The 22,626-nt window shown below is 41.4% G+C and overlaps 1 protein-coding gene across 1 annotated transcript in view; it reads right to left on the bottom strand.

The window, feature by feature from the left end:
* CLASP1 (cytoplasmic linker associated protein 1) overlaps nucleotides 1-22,093 on the bottom strand; it is a 263,343-nt gene extending 241,250 nt beyond the window's left edge. Inside the window, exon 1 of the mRNA XM_087435033.1 lies at nucleotides 21,606-22,093. The gene's annotated coding sequence lies outside the window, so the exon portion shown is untranslated. The remainder of the gene's footprint in view (nucleotides 1-21,605) is intronic.
* Between the last annotated feature and the right edge of the window lie 533 nt (nucleotides 22,094-22,626).

Here is a 22,626-nt window from a genome sequence, read left to right as displayed (position 1 = left end):
GATCTTGACCCTTTCAGTTGTCCGCTCTCAGGCGTCAACAATATCTCCCTGTCTCTCTCTCAGTTCCCTGAGTATCCTGCTATCCCCCTTTCCAATCACAACTGCCCATCCTTCTAGCTCTTTTGTTTAAGGACATTGTCCCAACCTCCTCAATTCCATAAACTCCTCCCCAATTTCACTTTCCTTTTAGTCTGGATTAAATTCCATGGAGATGTTAATAGTTTGTAACTACCCTCAACTTCCTCTCTCTCTGTAACAGTGCCCAGTAAACTGGAACCTTGCATGAACTCGACACTCTTAATCAGCTGCCTTCTTGTGCCTGCAGCAGTCAGTCAGTCATGCTGGAGAGAAGACAGACACACATCTCCAACCAGTTTCTTTTTTTTTTTTGTGAGGAGGAAGATCAGCCCTGAGCTAACATCCATAACAATCCTCTTTTTTTTTTTTTTTTTTTTTGCTGAGGAAGACCGGCCCTGAGCTAACATCTATTGCCAATCCTCCTCCTTTTTTTTTCCCTTTTTCTTCCCAAAGCCCCAGGAGATAGTTGCATGTCATAGTTGCACATCCTTCTAGCTGCTGTATGTGGGACGCGGCCTCAGCATGGCCGGACAAGCGGTGTGTTGGTGCGCACCCGGGGTTCTGAACCCGGGCCGCCAGTAGCAGAGCGGGCACACTTAACCGCTAAGCCATGGGGCCAGCCCCGCCAGTTTCATTTTAAATTGATAATCTCAGGGGCCAGCCTGGTGGCGCAAGCGGTTAAGTGCGCACGCTCCGCTTTGGCAGCCTGGGGTTCACCGGTTCAGATCCCAGGCGCACACCGACACACCGCTTGTCAAGTCATGCTGTGGCGGCATCCCATATAAAGTACAGGAAGACGGGCATGGATGTTAGCTCAGGGCCAGTCTTCCTCAGCCAAAAAAGAGGAGGATTGGCAGATGTTAGCTCAGGGCCGATCTTCCTCACAAAAAAATAAATAAATAAATTGATAAATCTCAAACTTCAAAAGGCCTTCAACACCACCCAGCATTCCAACTCATGTTCTCCTGTAAGTTTGCTTGCCCTTCTCTCCAAAATGACTTTCCCACCTTCTCCTCAGGCACCCATCTCCCCTCTCCTGCAGCTCTCTCCTGATATTCTCACTTCCTACTTGGTTGATAAGTCGGCAATATCAGACAACTTAGATCTTCCACCACCAAATCACGACAATGAGCTGCATCTTTCTCCCTCCTATAATAACAAGGAAAACACTCTCATTTTTGCCTCCTCCGACCTCGAACTTTTCAGTTGTCTGCTCTCCAGCATCAGCAAGCTCTCCTCCTCTACTGGCTCATTCCCAGAAGCTTATAAACTTCCTCTAAATCACTCAACTTTAAAAGGCCTTCTCTGGAGCTCACATGCCTTTCATTAATGACACCATTAACAGCAAAGTCTCTTTAACAGCTGTCTACACCAGCCAGCTACACTGAGGCACTTCCTGCTGTCCCTGCAGCCCCTCTGATCAGGCCTCCCCCACCCCACCACCACCGCTCAGCCGGAGCTGCTCTCATCAGGATCACCAATAACTCCCATGCTGGCAAATCCAAGGAATACTTTTCTGTGCTTCACTAACTCCACCTCTCCGCAGCTTTCCAAAGCTAACCACTCCTTCCTTCAGAGAAACTTCACATTTCCGGGAAAACAAATGATCGCGCCTTCCTGCTACTTCTCTGGCTGCACCTACCAAGTTTCTTTAACAATCTCTCCTCCCTTTCCAGAGCTCTGGTGACAGGCTCAGTCCAGTGCCTCCTGTCTTCTCACTTTGCTCACCCCCAAATGATTAGCAGCCACTCCCATGAATTTACAAACTGCCTATAAACTGATGACTCCCAAATTTGTCTCCAGTCCAAACATCTCTGACCTCCAGTCACGCACTGGCCTCCTCACAGTTCTCAACTCTACCACCTCAGGGCCTTCGCTCTTGCATCCCTTCTGCCTGAAACACTCTCCCTACACCTACACTGGCCTGGCTGTCAACTTCAGCTTAAATGTCACCCCCTCAGGGAGCCCTTCAAAGACCACTCTAAGCAGGTCCCTTGTCACTGCATCCTGCTCTCTTCCTTCAAATCACCTATCACAAGTTGTAATTCTAGTGTATGTTTGTTTCCCTATTTGCTGTCTGACTTTCCCAACAGGACTGTCAGTGCTTTGAAGGTGGGGACCTGTTTATTTTGTTCACCTAATGCCTATAACCATGACCGTTAACAACAAGGTACTGGAGAAATATTTGTGGAATGAACGAAGTCTGCTTGAGTCGAAAATCAAAAGACAGTCATGGGCAGTCATTAATTGAGTTCAATTTCTTCTTGGGGAGTGGGAGTAATGGGGGGGCAGAAAGAATGCAAAAAACATTCCAGGTAAAAGGAATGTGCAAACACATATGGACAAGCACAAAGAGTCTGGCCTGTTCAGAGGAAAACAAGCAATTTGGAAAGGCCACAGCACTGGTTCCCAACCTGTAAACACTGCTGACCCCCACCCCTGGGGTGAGAGGGTAGAGTTATTAAAAGGATGTCTGAAAATTATTCCACACACACACCAAATGAAACCCCATATCCTTTAGCAGTCACTCCCCAGTCCCCTCCGCTAAACCCATGAAACCCAATAATCTACTTTCTGACTGAAAGGATTTGCCTTTTCTGGACATTTCATATAAATGGAGTGATAAAATATGTGGCCTTTCGTGTCTGGCTTCTTTCACTCAGCATATTATTTTCAAGGTTTACCCATGTTGTTGCATGTATCAGGATTGCATTCCTTTTAATGGTCGAATAATATTCCATCGTGTGGATAGTATAGGTATAGACAGAATAGCCATGAAATTCCCACGGAGCACTGCTCTCACTAACGCCCCTAAGTTATAGTATGTTGTTTCATGTTGTTTGTTTTTTGCATGGAGCGTAGGAGGTGCCCAATAAACATTTATTGTTGAATGACTAATGAGGGGCAGATTTTTTTTTTTTAACTGTGGTAAAAGACACATAGGATTTACTATTTTAAACACTTTTAATTGTTCAGTTCAGTGGTATTAAGTACATTCACACTGTTGTGCAACCACCACCACCATGGCATATTGTATTTTTGTCTTCAATCATCTCAGAATATTTTCTAACTTTCCTTGTGATTTCCTCTTTTACTCACTGGTGACCTAGGAGTGTGCTGTTTAATTTCCACATATTTGTGAATTTCCCAAATTTCTCTCTGTTATTGATATCTAATTTCATTGCTTTGTGGTCAGAGAACATATCTTGTATGATTTCCATCCTTTCAAATTTATTGAGTCTTCTTTTATGGCATAACATATAATCTATCCTGAAGAATGTTCCACATGCACTTGCGAACAATGTGTATTCTACTGTTATTGGGTGCTACGGTGTCTACAGATGTCTGTCCCTTAATGATTTAAAGAGTTTGTCTGCATCTAGACCACGTTTAAGAAAAAATTTGTCAGAGCTGGCCCCAAGGCGTAGCAGTTAAGTGCGCGCACTCTGCTGCTGGCAGCCCAGGGTCTGCAGGTTCGGATCCCGGGCACGCATCAAGGCACCACTTGTCAGGCCATACTGTGGCGGCGTCCCATATAAAGTGGAGGAAGATAGGCACAGATGTTAGCCCAGAGCCAGTCTTCCTCAGCAAAAAGAGGAGGACTGTCATGGATGTTAGCTCAGGGCTGATACTTCTCACAAAAAAAAAAAAAAAAAAAAAAATTTGTCAATTATCTAAATCTTAAATTTTTAATGTTATTTCCCACTTTTTATACTGACTACTTATTCCATATATATATATAAAAATCAGGTCTCCCCTTTAAAAATAAAAATCTGTTTCTAGCCCCATATTAAGATTTAGTTTCTAAGAGTGAACCCTGCTTAAAACGTAAGCAGAAAAGATCATCTATGCTCACAGGAGAGATCTTCTAAGAGGTTTCTGAAACATGAAATCCCCAGACCTGGGTGTAAGAAGAGAGGAGCATTTGATATGTCATTTGATAGCATGACAGCTGACATGACCATCCCAAATTTCCCAAGGGAGCTGGGTTACATCCAGTTGAAAAAAGAAAACCCTATTAAGTACTGGTTATTTAATGTGAAGACAGAAGGTATAAGAAGGCTTGGGATATAAAAGCAGGGAGAGTTTTTCTCTGTGACTGAAGGAAGAAGTCAAGCTATACAAAAAAGTGAAGCTATGCAGTAGTGGTTTAAAATTTGGTTTTCATTTATCCCCCTCTCCCCACAAAACCTCTGTTATGATTGTTACTATCATGGCTATTTTACAGAAGAGGAAACGGATTCAGAAGCAAAGTGACTTCCAGGGTCACACAGCAAGTATGAAACAGAATCAGGATTTGATCCTGGGCCTCTAACTCCAAATGCAGGGCTATTTCCACCAAGTCACAGCCTCTGCTTATCACCAAGAATACACACGGGGCTCTGAGTACTTCAGACATATACATAATTTAGGAAAATGACCCACAAAGGAAGGACCTATCCACCATGCTTAATAATCCCAAAATAAGAGCAGAAGAGCCTGAACAGTGAGCAACTAGGACCTGGCACCACATACTAAGCAAGAGCTCCATGAAGAACAAGGGAAGAGGAAGAACCATATGCATTCCCACAAGTAACCCTAGAAGAGTAATCAGCAATCTTAGTTCAGAGGGTTCAATATCTCCAACAGATGCTGATGGCAAGCCAAAGGCATGATCAAGAATAGGAAAAAAGAGAGAGAGAAAAAAGGGTAATGCAGAGGAAAGAAGAGGCAGTGCAGCAGGAAAGGAATAGAAGCCAAACATGTGAAACCATTGGTGGAACACTAGTTAGACAGAAACTCTGTACTATTTTTGCAACTTCGTGTAAATCTATAATTATTCCAAAATGAAAAAAAAAGTGAAAAGATACACAAGATGTGGATAGGCTCTTGGTCCTAGCTTCCTGGGTTCACTGAATACATCAAGTGCAGCCAATCTGCCAGGCATTGCCTTCAACAAGCTCCAGGTTCACTTGAGCGAGAGAGACAAGTGAACAATCTATTCCAATGCAGTAGATCAAGGCGCTTTCCTGTAAGACTATCTACTTTTCTGATGACTCCTTAGTAAACAGGGAAAAAGGAGAGACTACAACAGTGAAATGTAGGGCACCACCAGGCAAAGCTCTGTCATAGGTGTGCACTAGCACGACAACACATGCTTCCCTTCCTGTCTCTCACTCCCCAAATCATCTCCCCTGCTTCCACTCCTTGCTCCAGCAAGATTCACACTGAAGACACAGAGTCTGATGGACTGGGAAAACCTACACGCTCACAGAGCTTTCAATAATAAGGAGTCCTGTGCCTGCTGAAGACAGAGAACTGAAATAAGGGCTCTGGAGATTCATTTGTTCATTGACAAATTGGATCTTATTAGGTTTAGCTCCAAATCCTTTCAATGCAATATAAGTGACCTGGCAGAGCAAAATAATTGGGAACATCAGCTGAGCAATGACAAAGACTGTTGAAAAGACAATTTCATATACTGCTTCCTACCCACCCCCATTCAACTACTTTTCAAACATATAGACTTTAAATCTGTACTTTGCTAGGCTTACACATAACAGCTAGGGAAAATTTGCTATATTTCTCAGATCAATTATAACAGAGCATTGCTATTACTAAAAACAACATTTTTATATTCATACTTTATGGAGTCAGGAAAAAAATTCCAAAAGCACAAAAAAGATCTGTGCCTTAACTATGTTCATATATATTGAACTGTACATACAGATGCTCACAGTTTCCAAACTGAGTGGTGACTGCCTCAGTATTTTTTCAACATTGACTTATGCTTATTCAACAAAACATGGTTTTCTTTAAAATACCAAAAGACCTAACCCTCACTCTAGTCCTACATTTAAACAAAAAGATCACTTAAAAATGTAATTGATTATAATCAAATACACATTTTAATACGCTGCTGATGAGAATAAAATTCATAGCTATTTAAGACAATTTGGAAACATCTATCAATAACCTTTAACTACATCTTTTGATCCAACAAGTCCAAATCTAAGAATTTATCTAAGGAAATCATTTGTCGAGTATGCTAAAATGTATATATAAAGTTGTTCATTGCAGCTGTTCATGCAAGTTTTTTTTAATGAAAATAATCCTAAATGTTCAAGAATAGGGAATTGGAAAAGAAATTACAGTACATCCAAACAACAGCATACCACGCAATCACTGAGAATGATACTAAAAATATGTTCTTATTGGCCTGGAAAGATCTCCACAATCAGTTTAGTAAAAAAAGCAAACTAGAAAACAGCATGTTCATGTTTATGACATCATTTTTGTTTATAAAATAAAAAGTAGTCTTCGTGCACAGAAAATTCTTCATGCACAGAAAAAGTATGGGAAGGAAATATACCATAATGTTAACACTGTATTTTCTACAATGAAAATGTACTATTTATATAACAAGAAATAATACCTGTTAAAAAAAACAGAACGACGCCACAACCTATACATACACATACAGGCTCATATATGCACAGAACATCTCGAAGATCATTTGAGAAGCAAGAAACAGTGGATGTCTCTGGGAATGCGATGCAGAGGAACGGAGAAAAGGATGGAAAAAGTCTTACATTTCACTCTCTATCTTTGTGTACCTTTTAAACTCTTCAACCCTGTACATATTACCTATTCAAAGAGAATATAAATTTTTAAAACATTAAAAGTATGTTAATATTCTTTCTAGTCAAACCATACTGTATCCAATAAATACCTGAAAGTTATTTGAAAAGCATCATCAGTTACTACACAAAGAATCGAAAAATATAAAAAGATCCAGTTATTCAGCAAATTGTCCATTTCAAGTATTGATCTCTAGAAGGCAGGATTAGTAACACCTACAAGGAAACAAAGCTTATTTCTGAAACTTGTCCAGTCATAGAATTCTTGCAAAGTCAAAAACAGAAAAACAAACATGTAATGAGAAGATAAGTGTTCGATTCATTTTTGATCACTGAATTATAACCATGTTTTAATTCAAAAATGACACATGACAAGACAGGGTCATATGCTTTTACAAAATTACATTTTTAAGTGTATTAACTACAGGATTCTCATATTGCAGGTTGGGTTTTGTTAAAACCTGTAAGGTGGATAACTCAGCAAAAATTTTAAAGGCACAAAACTTTCAACCCAAAATGTTGACTTACAGGAATTTATTTATTCATACATGTGCAAAATAAATTATTGTAGGAGTATTCTTTGTGGCATAGTTTATAAACACAAAAGACTAGAAAAACTAACTGTTCCTCAATAGAGGGCTAGGTAAATCATGGTATGCCACACAACGGCATACTATTTAGCCATACTCTTCATTTAAAAAAACAATGAGGAAGCCTTTAATGTACTGACATAGAATGATTTCCATTAAGTTAAAAAAAAAAAGCAAAACGCAGGGTAGTCTGTAATAGGCTACCATCTGTACAAAAAAGGGTGGGAAAAGTGTGTATGTGTGTATATATGCATTTTTTTCACATATATAATTAATAACATTGATGTCCCCAGGAAAGGGACTGGGTGGATGGCAGATCCGATAAGAGGAAAACTTAAATTTTAGATCATGTGTATTACCTGTTCAAAAAATTAATATTTTATAATAAAAAAATTTAATGCATTTAAGTAGCAGTTCTATTTCTCCTTTCCAGAGAATTTAAACAAGATGAAAGGAATCTTCATATATGACTACAACAAATTTAAACTTGCTCATAATAAAAAGGGACATAAGAATATTCCCTACATACTCAGCAATAAAATCAATGAATACATGCAACAATGTGGATGACTCTCAAAATCATTTAGCTGAGTGGAAGAAGCTAGACAAAAAAGTACAAATGATTCCATTTCCATAAAGTTCTCAGAGATGCAAACCACTCTCTAGTGACAGAACACAGAGAAGTGGTCGCCTTGGGATGGGGAGCCCAGGAGGGACAGATCACAAAGCAGAAAGAGGAAACTTGTGGGGATGATGGACATGTCCATTATCTTGACTGAAGTGATGGTTTCATGGGTATGTACATATGTCAAAACTTATCAAACTGTACACTTTAAATATGTAGTTTATTTTTTTTGTTGTTTTTTGTTTTTTTTGGTGAGGAAGATCAGCCCTGAGCTAACATCCACGCCCAATCCTCTTTTTGCTGAGGAAGACTAGCCCTGGGCTAACATTCGTGCCCATCTTCCTCCACTTTATATGGGATGCTGCCACAGCATGGCCTGACAAGTGGTGCGTCAGTGCGCCTCTGGGATACTAACCGGCCACCAGCAGCGGAGGGCGCCCGCTCAACCGCTACGCCACGGGGCGGGCCCCAATATGTACAGTTTATTATATGTCAATTCCACCTCAAAAAAGCTGTTTAAAATAGAATAGATATAATATTTATCAAATATGTGTAAGGTATAACAAATAATAAAACAACAGAACATTCAAAAAAAAAGAAAGAATATCCCCTACGTACCTTTAAAAAAATTTTTACAGCCAATAATGCATGTAATAAGTTTGTATCTACAATAAAAATTACATAATTTTAGGGGCTGGCCCCATGGCGTAGTGGTTAAGTTCGCGCGCTCCGCTACTGGCGGCCCGGGTTTGGATCCCAGGCGCGCAACAACGCACCACTTGTCAGGCCATGCTGTGCTGGCGTCCCATATAAAGTGGAGGAAGATGGGCACACATGTTAGCCCAGGGCCAGTCTTCCTCAGCAAAAAGAGGGCACTGGCATGGATGTTAGCTCAGGGCTGATCTTCCTCACAAAAAAAAGAAATTATATAATTTTAATAATGCCATCACTATCCAGAAGCAATCTCAATAGCAACCAGTTTCCCAAAAGCACAATGTCTAACCCCCGCCCCCAAAATTCCAAAATTGAATCACTGATCAGTTGATGATTCAAGTAAAGATTTGAAAACAAAAAAGCCTTGAATTTATCAAGACCTAGAGTTTCAAACAGCCTTCTCTCAGCAAGCGTGCTTTTCTTGGCTCTCGCCTGTAGCCACTTCACAAAATTAGACCATGGTGTTAATATGGCCAAGTCAGGCTCCTTGTCCTGTGGTCACAAGCCAGGTCTCCAGCCAACAGAGCTCTCATAAATGGAAGGCAACAAACAGGCCCCAGAGTACACAACCAGGGGCATGTGTACCTGGTCCAGGGCCTTACGTCCTTCACATCAAAATAGGAAGGAGGGGCCAGCCCAGTGGCGTAGTGGTTAAGTTTGTGTGTTCCGCTTCGGCGGCCCAGGGTTGGCAGGTTTGGATTCCGGGCACAGACCTACACACTGCTTACCAAGCCATGCTGTGGCAGGCACCCCACATATGAAGTAGAGGAAGATGGGCACGGATGTTAGCCCAGAGCCAATCTTCCTCAGCAAAAAGAGGAGGATTGGCACCAGATGTTAGCTCAGGGCTGATCTTCCTCACAATAAAAAAGAAAAAATAGGAAGGAGACACATTTCCCCCCACCCCCAGATTAGGAGCCCTTTCCTCTTGAGTCTTCCCACAGCAGCACACTTAACACAGGAATCATAACCATCTCCTTATTTGTCTGCCTTCCTTCTCAGGGATGGAGCTCTTTGGAAACAGGGCTGAGAGCCTCTCTCTCTGTCCTTGGACACAATAGTAAAGTCTGTTGAATGAAGATTCTGATCAAGGTATATAGTTTGTGCAATCTCTACTAATTGCCCAGGATGTACCCCAGAATAACTCTCTGATTTTAATGGCAGTGGTTTTCATTAAAGGCTCTCTGTGTTTTTGGTCTACTTCTCATTAACACCTATATACACCCTTTCTGCATCCCCTCCAGTCACGCCATCCCACCTCAAAGGAGGTCTAGCAATAAAATGATTAGGAGATGTTCCTAATCTTCCAGTGCTTAGTCATTCTTTCATGATTCCATAAATCATTACTATACAACTCAGCTAAATATTACTTTGTCCAAACAAATGCTGCTTTGGCAATTTCAGAAATCTACTCCAAGTTCTGAAATGAATGAGAGAATGGAAAGCTTTTTCCATCATGTTCACTTGAAAAATGCAATCACAGGCCATAAGCAATCTACTTGGCATGCCAATCACTACCAACAGGTAAACTCAATCAGCAATAGGCTAAAATACCACACCCATCAGCCCAAATCAGCGCCACAGAGAGCAATGTGGCATTGAGAGCATTTCTTTTTAAAGGGCCACCCTCCTCAGAATGGGATCCCATGCCTGGAGGGTGATATATTAAATGATAAAAATGCTTCTTGAATCAAATTTTTTAGACGAAGTACACACACAAAGATTTAGTTACAGATTCAGATACATACCAGGCCCAACTTCTCCATAAGTAAGGCCAGGGCAGGGAAAGAAAATAGCATCTCTCCTTCTTACTCTCCCTGGCATAAACCATTATTCCTACTAAGGGAGTGCAAGCTCTTGTGGAATCAGTTTGTTGGTTGACAATTACCTTGAAAGCATGTTAAATACTGGATTTACTCTGGCCTCTCTGATGTTATGTTGCTTAGAACTAGAAAATAAAAGAATAAAATAATTCCTTTCTTTGTTTTCACTGTTAATAGTAAGGATCTGCTAAAATAAGCACCGGATGAACAGCCAGTATCTCAGAGGATAAAAATGTTTATATAACAAGATACTAAGAAATACCTACTTAGGAGTCAAAACTTACTAGAAAACAAAACACCAAAGGCCAATCTTCAAGCTAAGCCTTCCCTTCACTGACATCTGGACCGTAGATTACAAAATGGACTCCCAAGGGCGGTCTGATCACTTAGCACAAGTAACATTAGGCCCTACTAAACACTAAAGAATGTGATGGAGGAAAATCTGATAACATGAACCCAGAGAGAAAGATCAGACACTTCTTCGCTAGTTAACTTGTGGGATTTCTAAGGCAAAAAAAGAATTTTCTAATGATATTTAATTTTTTTGTTAGAAAAGTAATACAGGGCCGGCCCCATGGCTTAGCGGTTAAGTGCGCGTGCTCCGCTGCTGGTGGCCCGGGTTCAGATCCCGGGCGCGCACCGACGCACCGCTTCTCCAGCCATGCTGAGGCCACGGCCCACATACAGCAACTAGAAGGATGTGCAGCTATGACATACAGTTATCTACTGGGGCTTTGGGGGAAAAAAAAAAAAAGAAAAGTAACACAAACTCATGGCACAAACTCAAAATAATTTTCAAAACTAAGAGCATTCGTCAAAAGTGAAAAAGCAGGGTCTAAATATACAAAATCACACCTAAAATGAGTAAAATTCCAAAATTAAAACTCATCATAATCTTAAATAAGTTAAAAATTTTTCAGTCATCCATGAAATGAACCCCATATTATGCAACCTAACTGAGGTTTATCCACATATCTCATGTCACATACAAAAAAAATTCCTAAGGCATTTAAAAGACCTAGATACTACTAACAATCTCCACATTTGGGAAAATGACTTAAAATGCAACAACATGGATGAACCCTGAGGGTATTATATTAGGCGAAATAAGCCAGAGAAAGACAAACACTGTGTGATTTCACTCATATGTGGAAGATAAACAAACACATGGATAAAGAGAACAGATTAGCGGTTACCAGAGGGGAAGGGGGTTGTGGGGGGTGGGCGAAAGGGGCACATGTGTACGGTCACAGGTAAAAACTAGACTATTGGTGGTCAGCACGATGCAGTCTATACAGAAACTGATATATAATAACGTATACCTGAAATCACACAATGTTATAAACAAATATGACCTCAATAAAATTTTTAAAAAATCTTGAAAAACTTTATAATATATTGATCATTATCTTTTAAGGATAATTTTCTGCAATTACCCAAAGATCTATGTTTAGCTTCACAATACAGTTAATAAAAGCTAAGCACATCGGGGCCAGCCCAGTGGCGTAGTGGTTAAGTTCGTGCACTCCGCTCCAGCAGTCCAGGGTTCACAGGTTCAGATCCTGGGCACCGACCTATGCACTGTTTATCAGGCCATGCTGTGGCAGGCATCCCACATATAAAGTAGAGGAAGACGGGCACTGATGTTAGCCAGGGGCCAATCTTCCCCACCAAAAAAAAAAGAAAAAGAAAAGTTAAGCACATCATTTGCATGGTACCAGACTGGGCACTAGAGTGGGGGGACAAAAGAGGGTCAGAAACTGGGAAACAAAGAAATATAATATACACCCTACCCTGAAGGTCCTTATAAGTAACCTATTTTGGAACATAAGACACTTAAAAATAACTACACAAAATTAAAAGAAAGGAACTCACATTTATTAAGTATATCTTATACATGTCAAGCAGCAAAGCTGTAACACACACAAAACATCCATGTATTCTGTTTTAAGGAAGAAAGGTGGGCAGAGTGGGAGAGTGTAGAGGTTGAGAAGAGAAAGCGATGAAGCAAAAACCCAAAGCAAAATATAAATGCCAGTGAGTGATACAGAAAACAAGTAAAGTCATGCACCACATAACGACATTTCAGTCAACCACGGATCGCATATCCGACGGTGGTCCCATAAGATTAGTACCATATAGCCTAGGTGTGTAGTAGGCTAGACCATCTAGGTTATTGTAAGTACACTCTATGATGTTTGCACAATGATAAAATCACCTACCAACACATTTCTCAGAATGTATTCCCGTCATTAAGTGATGTAATTAAACAGCTTATATCAGTCTTTAACAAATGGTGCTGAAACAACTGGGTATCCATATGCAAAACAATGAAGTTGGATCCCTACCTCACACCAGATACAAAAATTAACTCAAAATGGGTCAACAACCTAAATGTAAGAGCTAAAACTATAAAACTCTAAGACAAAAACATAGGAATAAATCTTCATGACCTTGGATTTGGCAATGGATTCTCAGACATGACACCAAAAGCATGAGCAGCAAAAGAAAAAACAGATTAACTGGACTTCACCAAAATTAAAAACTTTCATGCATCAAAGGACATTATCAAGAAAGTGAAGACAACCTACAGAATGAAAGAGAGAAAATATTTGCAAATCATATATCTGATAAGAGTTTAATATCCAGAATATATAAGAACTCCTAAAACTCAACAACAAAAAGACACACAACCCAATTTAAAAACGGGCAAAGGACTTGAATAGATATTTCTCCAAAGAAGATATACAAATGGCCAATAAGCACATGAAAAGATGCTCAACACCTTAGTTATTAGGGAAAAGCAAATCAAAACCACAATGAGATACTACTTCACACGTACAAGGATGGCTATAATTAAAAAACAAGAAAACATACAGAAAATAACAAGTGTTGGCAAGGATATGGAGAAACTGAAACCCTCATATGCTGCTGTTGGGAGTGTAAAATGGTACAGCCACTGTGGAAAAGTCTGGCGGTTGCTCAAAAAGCTAAACATAGAATTACCACAAGACCCAGTAATTCTGCTGCTAGGTATATACTCAAAAGGATTGAACAGAGACTGAAACAGAAATCTGTAAACCAATGTGCATCACAGCATTAGTCACAATAGTCAAAAAGTGAAAATAATCCAAGTTCCATCAATAGACGAATGGATAAACCAAATTAAGCATATCTATGCAATAGAACATTATTCTGCAATTAAAAAGGAATAACATTCTGATACATGCTACAAAATGAATGAACCTTAAAAACACTATGCTAAGTGAAATTAACCAGTCACAAAAGGACAAAGTATGATTCCACTTACATGAAATATCTAGAAGAGGCAAATTTATAGAGACAGAGAGTGGAAGTTACCAGGGGCTGAGGGAGAGGGAGGAATGGGGATTAATGGTTACAGAGTTTCTTTTTTTTTTTTGGTGAGGAAGATCAGCCCTGAGCTAACATCCATACCCATCCTCCTCTTTTTGCTGAGGAAGACCGGCTCTGAGCTAACATCTATTGCCAATCCTCCTCCTTTTTTATTTTTCCCCAAAGCCCCAGTAGATAGTTCTATGTCATAGCTGCACATCTTTCTAGTTGCTGTATGTGGGACGCAGCCTCAGCATGGCCGGAGAAGCGGCGCATCAGTGCACACCTGGGATCCAAACCCGGGCCGCCAGTAGCGGAGCGTGCACACTTAACCGCTAAGCCACGGGGCCAGCCCCAGTTACAGAGTTTCTGTTTGGGGTGATGGAAAAGATTTGGCAGCATATTGTGGTGATGGCTGCACAACAATGTGAATGTAATTAATGCCACTGAATTGTATACTTAAAAATGGTTAAAATGGCATATTTTATGTTATATAAATTTTGCAATAAAAAATTAAATTAAAAAGAAAAAAAAGTTTATATCAGTTCTTCGTGACCCGGATTGTCCAAGAGTAGATTTCAAATGAGGGACTCAAATCTAAAAAGGACTGTAGGTCACGTGCTCTGACTCTCGTGGAAACCCTGGGGGAAGCTTGCATCTCTACATCCTTCCTGCCTAGTGGAGGGGCATCTCCAGATGCTGCCGGACGCTGGGAGCAGGCTTTGTCCCAAGGGAGCCCACTGACTTTCATGAAGGAGGAATAAGGGGCCGGCCCCGCGGCGCAGTGGTTAAGTGCACACGCTCCGCTGCCGGCAGCCCGGGTTCAGATCCCGGGTGCACACCGACGCACCGCCTGTCAAGCCATGCTGTGGCAGCGTCCCATATAAAGTGAAGGAAGATGGGGACGGATGTTAGCTCAGGGCCAGTCTTCCTCAGCAGAAAGAGGAGGATTGGCATGGATGTTAGCTCAGGGCTGATCTTCCTCACAAAAAAAAAAGAAAAAAGGAGGAATAAGCTGTACTGAACCAGAGATAAATGGAAAGGAAGCTGAAGAATCTGAGAGCCAAACTCTGCTACTCTGCAGCTGCGTGACCATGGACAAATTAATTCAACTTCTTCAAGCCTCAGCTTCCTCTCTTTATAAAACGAAAAAAGCACCTGCCTTTAAATGTTCCTATAAGAACTGGCAAAAGTATACCTATAGCAGTCAGCCTGGGACCTGGCAAATGTTGAGTGTTCAATCTAAGATGGCTATGCTATTTTGATGATAGGTCTATTTGCCACCCTTCGGCCAAGCAAAGACTGAGCAGGACATGACTTGGGTCTGGAGAACTCCATGACTTATCAGAACTTAAATAAAACACAGCCACCAGCACCACGAGAAAACTACACAGAAGGAGCTGTTTTTATGCAGTTCAACTACTCTTAGAAAGACTGGCTTATTGTTCCTAGAATGAACCCAGCTACTCTACATTAGGAAGGGCACGGCTACACAATTCATTCCCTCTATACAACAGGCCTCTGTTAGCATGTCTGAGCAACCATTCATAACAGAGTCTGCCTCTACCCACAGGAAAGACACACTCCATGAAGAAACTAGTAGAAAATTAGCTAGAAGGTAGTCTCCAGGCAGTTCTCAAACTTTAGTGGCCTCACAATCACTTGTTAAAAAAGCAGATGCCTAGCCCCCACCACCAGACATTGTGATTACTAAATATTTCAGGCAGAGCCCTTGAGCACAACCGTTTAAAGAAACACTTGAAGGTAGGCCACAAAAATATTATAAGGTTACATTCTGATGTTGACAAATAGACCAATCTGCCCCAGAAAGCAAAGGCTGCGTTTTCCTCCATACCTATCCAGAAATGCAGCAGCTTTGGCAATGCAGGACAGGAGCGGAAACTAAGGAAGAGAGATTACCTGCATGTAAATATCCAACAGAAACTGCTTATAGTTGGTTCATATAAAAGTCCATCGTTATTGCTTATTCTTTTTTAAAATAAATACAAAATAAGAAATGAAAAATAATCTACCATTCTACACCTCTCACAGTAACAAAAAAATACTTAAATTATATTACTAGAAGTTGGTAAAATTTTTGTGAAACTGGTACATCCTTAGATGGCTGAGAAAATTATTAACTGGCACAACTTTTTGGTCAGCAATCAGGCAATATGTATCAAGTCACCCAATAATCTCACTTCTTTGAATTTATCCTCAGAACACAAAAGGAGCAAACTATATTTCAAAAGACAGTCACTCGTAATACATGTAATATCAAAAAAACAGATACTTGAATGTCAAGGATTTTGGTTCACCAAAACTTGTCATATCAACTCAAATATGACAAATTTATTAAAAATTAAAATGATGCAGGGGCAGCCCAGTGGTGTAGTGGTTAAGTTTGCACACTCCGCTTCGGCAGCCCCAGGTTCACAGGTTCGCAGGGGCGCGGACCTAAACACCGCTCATCAAGCCATGCTGTGGCAACATCCCACATACAAAATGGAGGAAGATGGGCACAGATGTTAGCCCAGAGCCTATCTTCTTCAGCCAAAAAAAAAAAAAAAAAAGATGCCTACTATGTCATTACATGGAAACTATGCATAAAACATGCAAGACTTAAAATTACTAAAAAGCATCAATCTATGGACAGCTTCAAAGGATGATACATTAATAAATAATAGCTTATGTTAGGATGGTTTGATGTGGGTTTTCCTCCTCTGGTCTCTCAACTTTCTGTATTATTGCTATATTATTGTAATATGACTATAAATAAATTTAACTCATTCTGCTTGGAAAGTTAACTGGACAATAGTTACAGAGACAGGTGGAAAGTAGATTCATCGGCCTCAGCTATCCCGAGTGAAGATAAACTCACCCAAATGTGCCATACTAACAGGTGGCCACAAGGCCAGTTCTAGATTTTTTTCACAACAAAATAAATCTTAACAGATATATGGAACCATTAAACTTTGAATTTACGTTTTTTAAAAAGCAAGTATAAACACACTAAAAGCCAGGAAGAAATCTGGTTTGGCAGCTATTCACAAGGCAGAAAGATCAGAAGATTTCATGAACCACAACTTTAATAAAAGCCAACAAAACTATGTAGCTAAGACAGCTTACATGAAAAGAACACTAGGCTGAGAAACAGAAAGCCCAGCTCTCACCCTGGTTCTCTCACACACCAGGCTTTAACCTGCAGGTCTTGGTTTCTCACCTGTAAATTGACAGGATAATGAGGATATCGCCCCCACCTACCTCACAGGACTTTGAAGGGAGCAAATAAGATTACGAATGTAAAAGTGCTTTGAAAATCAAGGGTTTTTTCCCTTAAATCTGGCTACTATCATTATGAAGACATTCATATATATGTAACTACAAAAAAGGGTAACAGTGTTTGGAAGGATACGTTCCAAACTGATGTTAAGTGTGTATGCCTCCCAAGGGGCCTGGATCTCAGAGCCATCCATGCCTCCCTCTTCATCTGCATTGCTCAAATCTTTTAGGAAAGTCTATTCATCTATTACTTGGCAATTTTTTTAATTTGTAAAAGCAAATACAATCACTGACAAAATTAATACAGAGTGCAAGGTTCTCAAACTTTGAGGTTTTTAAGAATTATCTGAGGATTGGTAAAACTGTGGCTGCCCAGGCCCCACGTAGACTTAACTGACAAAAATCTCTGGCTAAATGGGAACAAATAAGGCCAGGCCATTTGTACTTTAACAAGGTCCCCAAGTGATTCTGGTGACTTGATCACTGCTACTACTACTACATTGTTATTAATATTAACTCCTACCATGAATACACGGTCAGAATACCATGTATATCCACTTACTTACTACATGTGAGTCAACTGTTCTCAGCACTTTACAAATATTATCTCATTTAATCCCTACAACAACGTTATAAGTAGGTACTACTATTTAAACACTCTCCTCTCTTTACCCTTGTTTTATAGATGAAATCATTAAAATACAAAGAGATGATTTAACTGGCCCATGGGCCAAAGTCACAGGACTAGTAAGTGGCAGAGCCAGAATATACAACGAAGTTTGAAAATCCTTGATAAAGTTTCCTAAACTAAGACAACAGCTGTATACTCTGGTCAGGTCATATCAAATTCTGTTTTATTTAAGATATTGCATTTAAAGGACACTAAGAAAACTGAGCTGCCTAAAGAATGCATGGTGAAATCACACCAAACCATAAGGCGACAAAAGATGTAGGGCTGTTTACATACTTCCCGCATAATCCTCATCAATTTGTAACATTCTGTCTGTCTCCCCTATTGGACTGTGAGCCCTTGAAGTGCAGGGACCATGTATGTCTTTTCAACTGTACCCTCTGGATAACCGGTTCCCAACTAAAGAAAGGGTTTAATAAGTTAATTAATCGATAAATCTAGAGAAGGTCTGATGACTGTCCTAGGAAATGAAAGGCTATTATGTGGAGGAAAAAACAGATTCATGTGGCTTCAGGGGGTATAACTAAGATCAACAGGTAAAAGGGGTGGGGTAGATTTTGGGACAGTCTAAAATACCTTTCTAGCAACCAAGACCTATCCAGTAACAGAGAAGCACGTCTGCAGTTTGAGACTGATGACCAGAATATAGTAGACAAAAGGTAGGATGTTGGACTATGGCGCCTAGAAGAGCTCTTCCAAGGCTCAAATTCTATTATTCTAAGTTATGATACATTCGTTTATTCTTTGATACATTCTACAGTGACTAGTTACACAAGTACCAGGAGTAAGCACAGAGGATACCACAAAGTGTTCTATAAACTCCCAGTGCCCTCAAGGATCCAGAGAAGAGTAAATACACAGGAGTGAATCTTTCAAGGAGGAAGGAATCAGCAAGGAGTGAGGAGACTTCCGGGCAGGAAACAAGAGGGAAGTCAACAAAGGTGTTATGGAAGAAACACCACCATTTGTGCACAATTCAGTAAGGCTCTAAGCACAAAGGAGGCAGGAAAGCCCTGAGGTGACGAAGACTCAGCTAGACACAATTCGTAAATTCTGGTACTAAAAAGAAAAGGCCTTTAGAGGTCACTTAGTCAAACACACACAACTTTATGGATGTTGCCCTGCTTGCTGTGGGTAAAGAAAGGTTAGTTTACTTTCTTAAATTACATTTTACAAACCAAAAACTCTATCATCAATGATTTCTTCTTTGTTCAGGTTTTTTTTTTTAAAACTAATAGATCCTTTTATTTTCTAGGAAATCTTTTAGATGATTCTGTGTTCAAACATTTGCTATTTTTTGCTACTGTCTACTCTTTCCACTATTTGACAACCAGACTTGCAGTTATCAAAATTGACAAGTTTTAATAACTCAGCTCTTAGTCTAATATTTCTAATCCTTTAAATGGTTATAATATTTACCAACAGTACTACAAAATAAAAAGTATTACGTTATAATCTAAAAACTACAACTTTAGGGCCGGCTCCGTGGCTTAGCGGTTGAGTGCGCGCGCTCTGATGCTGGCGGCCTGGGTTCGGATCCCGGGAGCACCCCGAGGCGCCACTTCTCCGTCCAACGCGAGGCCGAGTCCCACGTGCAGCAGCTGGAGGGATGTGAACCTATGACGTACAACTATCTACTGGGGCTTTGGGGGGAAAAAACTGAATAAATAAAATCTTAAAAAAAAAAAAATAAAAACTACAACTTTATAAGTAGAACATTGTTAAGAATAAATGGAGTCCCAAAAGGAAATTTAAGTTTCAGGCCCAAGAAACTTTCTCATCCAAATTATAAATTGTGTGACTGAGCCACCCAAGAAAATAGAATTAACAAAAGATTGAAGCAAAAAATCTACATCCAAAACCAATACACAAAATATAACATATGTGAACGATAAACTTAATGTTCTTCCGGTCAATCATTTCTGAACATCCCTGTCAAACTATTTTAAGGATCTGAAATCTTGCTCTATAAAAAGCAAGATCCCATCATCTGAGCTACACTTACGAGATTATATCGCAGCAGTTACTGAAGCATACTGCACCAAGCTTCAGATTTTTTGTTCCGATTAGTATAAAAAATGCTTACCTCTTTTACATAAAGTTGAGTCTGTGGCCAAAATCCTGACACATCAGGAGATCTGGGTTCTCAGTTCTAACACTAATTTAAGGTGTAAGGTTAGCAAAGGCCTTTTCCGTATTTATCACTTACATTGTAACGTGGAGATAACAACATTTGACACCTCCGCCATCAACAGTCTCTTCAAAGGATTTCTGACTTTGGTTAACCTCAGTTGTGAGAATATAAGGCCATGGCTGAAAACTCCTTGTTAAAAATTAAAACTTTGAAAAATCTAAAATAGTGCTACACGTTAATGATAAACTATGAACTATAGAAACTGAGACTCGACTAACAATTGCTAAAAAAGGTACAACTACACAATTTGACAAAAACGAATAAGCAAATGGCTCACCAAAATTTAAATCTTTCTTAGCAAATGGAGGAGACAAATAATATTCAGTAACTCTGGGACATTGTGGTGTTATTTTTCTTATCTATATGGTCTCTGCATCAATGTTACTCTTCTCCCACTCTCCTGATGAGCAAAAAGAGCCCACTGTCCAGGATCCCTCATACCAAGAGCTCAGTAAATGTCACAAATAATAACAATAAAAATAATAAAAGCGACAATTTCTAAAGCCAGAATTTATACCGGAGTGTGGCACCCGAACAGGGTGCAAGGCACATGGCAGCATGCAACTATTTCTCGCTTCTGACTCTTCTGCATCACTGCCTCCCAAAGGACTAGAGAATCTGAAGCTCTTACTGCCACATCTACAAATTAAAGTATCATGTTCAAAGAGCTCACAGGTTCTACAAACGGTCAGTATTTAATGAACGAACCCCACGACAGAGAAACTCACCCAGGTGCAACAAGACACGCTTTAAGGCTCCACCTATTTTTTTTTAATTTTAGAAATAAACACAACTATTTTAAAAACATTATGTAATAAGTTAGACTCTGGAAAACCCCATACTTATCCGAGCGGCTCAGAAAATGGAAAGCAAAATTCGATTAGCTCCATTGTACCCAACCAGGCTAACGTGCAAGATCACACACTCATCTTCGTCAGAGCGTCTCTGCCAATACCAAAGAACAACAAAGGCAAGTTGAGGAGGCTGCACAAGGCTTAACTCAGCACTTGTCCGCTTTCCCAGCTTCCGAAAGCAGCTCTCTGCGGGCCCCAAGGACCAAGGGGACCCTCCGCATCCCGCCCGGCCGGCTGCTGGGCTCGGCGCCGCTCGCTCAGCTTTTGTCTGGCCGGGCTGGGAGCCCGGCCGCCCGCCTCCCCGGCACCCCTTCCCTCTGGATCTTTCTCCACACCCATCACTCTTCCATGATTAGTTGTTGTGGGTTTCTCTCCCTCGCCCCCCTCCCCTTGCAATCCCGGGATCATTTCAAACGCGACTCGGGGTTCACTGGCTTCTCCTCCCCGGCCGGGACATTCGGGTCAGGGAGGGGGCCCGGGGTGGGGTCCGGGAGAGGAAAAGAGAAGGGGACACAAAGCCGGGCTGACCTCACAGCCGCCCTCCCCCCTGCAAAGCAGCCTGGGATCAGCGACCTACCGGTTGGATAAACAACCCTCCCATCCCGCTCCTCGTCCGGCTCCCACCAAAGGGCCGCCCCCTCCCCCCCAAAGTGCACCCGAGAGCCGATGACAGCGCTGGACATCGCCCCCACCCAAACTCGGCGCCCGCCACCGCGAGGGAGGGGGCAGGGGCCTGGGAGGGCTGGGGTCTAAATCTCCTCGCCCTAACCGGGTACTTACAGCCATATTATTCGCTACTCTTGCCGCTGCCACCAGACAGCCGCCGCCTTCTCCTCCACCCCAATGAGGTTAAGCGCTTGGTGCGGAGATTAAAAAGAAAAAAAAAAAAAAATAGATGTCGAGAGCGCCTGCGCAGTGCAGTCTCCCTTTCTCCCCTTACCGCCACCGACCCAGCTGAACCATAGAGAATGTAAACCGAGACCAGAGAGGCGACTGCCTCTCTATGGTAACGCCCTGCGCAGGCGCCAGGCTGGCTGCTCTGGGCTTCAGGAGCTGCAAATCCCAGGAGCCTTTGCCTCTTCTGAGAATGTCAGATGACCCTGATGGGGACCCGTAGAGTAAAGGTTCTTTCAGGGAAGGGAAGCCAGGGTGTAGCTGTGCCTTCTGGGGAGTTGCGGCAAAACTCAGACTAGGCAAGGACGATCGGATCTAAGCCGTCACGACAATAGGGCACCAAAAAGCATGGAGTGTGGTGAAGAGAGCTAAGGAGGATCCAGGAAAGCCTGGGTAAAAGTCGTCCGGCCGGAAGTTCCTCCGGTCGGGGGCGGGGTTTAATACCTTAGGGAAACAACGGCCTTTCACTTCTGGGTGACGTGCGTCGCGCCCCTATCGAGCGACTTGACTGAAGGAGATTGTGCCCTGCGACTTGCCGTACCGCTTGCGTCCGTTCTCCTTTCCTTTCTCGAGTAGGCGCGGGCGCTTCAGCCGGAAGCACAACTTCTAACGGTTTTTTGCGCTTTTTGAAGCAGAGCGGCCCTCACCTGGGCCTCGGAGATTCTTGAGACGGCCAGCCAGAATCCGTTTCTTTCTTGAGCGTCTCCACAAATAACGCTGCTTCTGTCCTCCCTCTCGCTTTCGGATGATATCTGGGAAAGTGTTTCGGAGGATGGAAAACTGTGCAAGTTATAGGGCTGCCTTTAAGGATCTGAAGGACGCACAGTTTTGCCGCGTCAAGCCTCTGCCCTCGCCGGTAATTTGATGTTGAATGCTTTTGTGTGAGATTATACACTGCTTCCTGGAG

Source organism: Ceratotherium simum, chromosome 9 (assembly GCF_057802395.1).
Source record: "Ceratotherium simum simum isolate JZ-2026a chromosome 9, ASM5780239v1, whole genome shotgun sequence".
Taxonomy (NCBI): Eukaryota; Metazoa; Chordata; class Mammalia; order Perissodactyla; family Rhinocerotidae; genus Ceratotherium; species Ceratotherium simum.
Note: the sequence above shows the minus strand (reverse complement) of the source record. Positions and strands in the feature narration are given on the sequence as shown.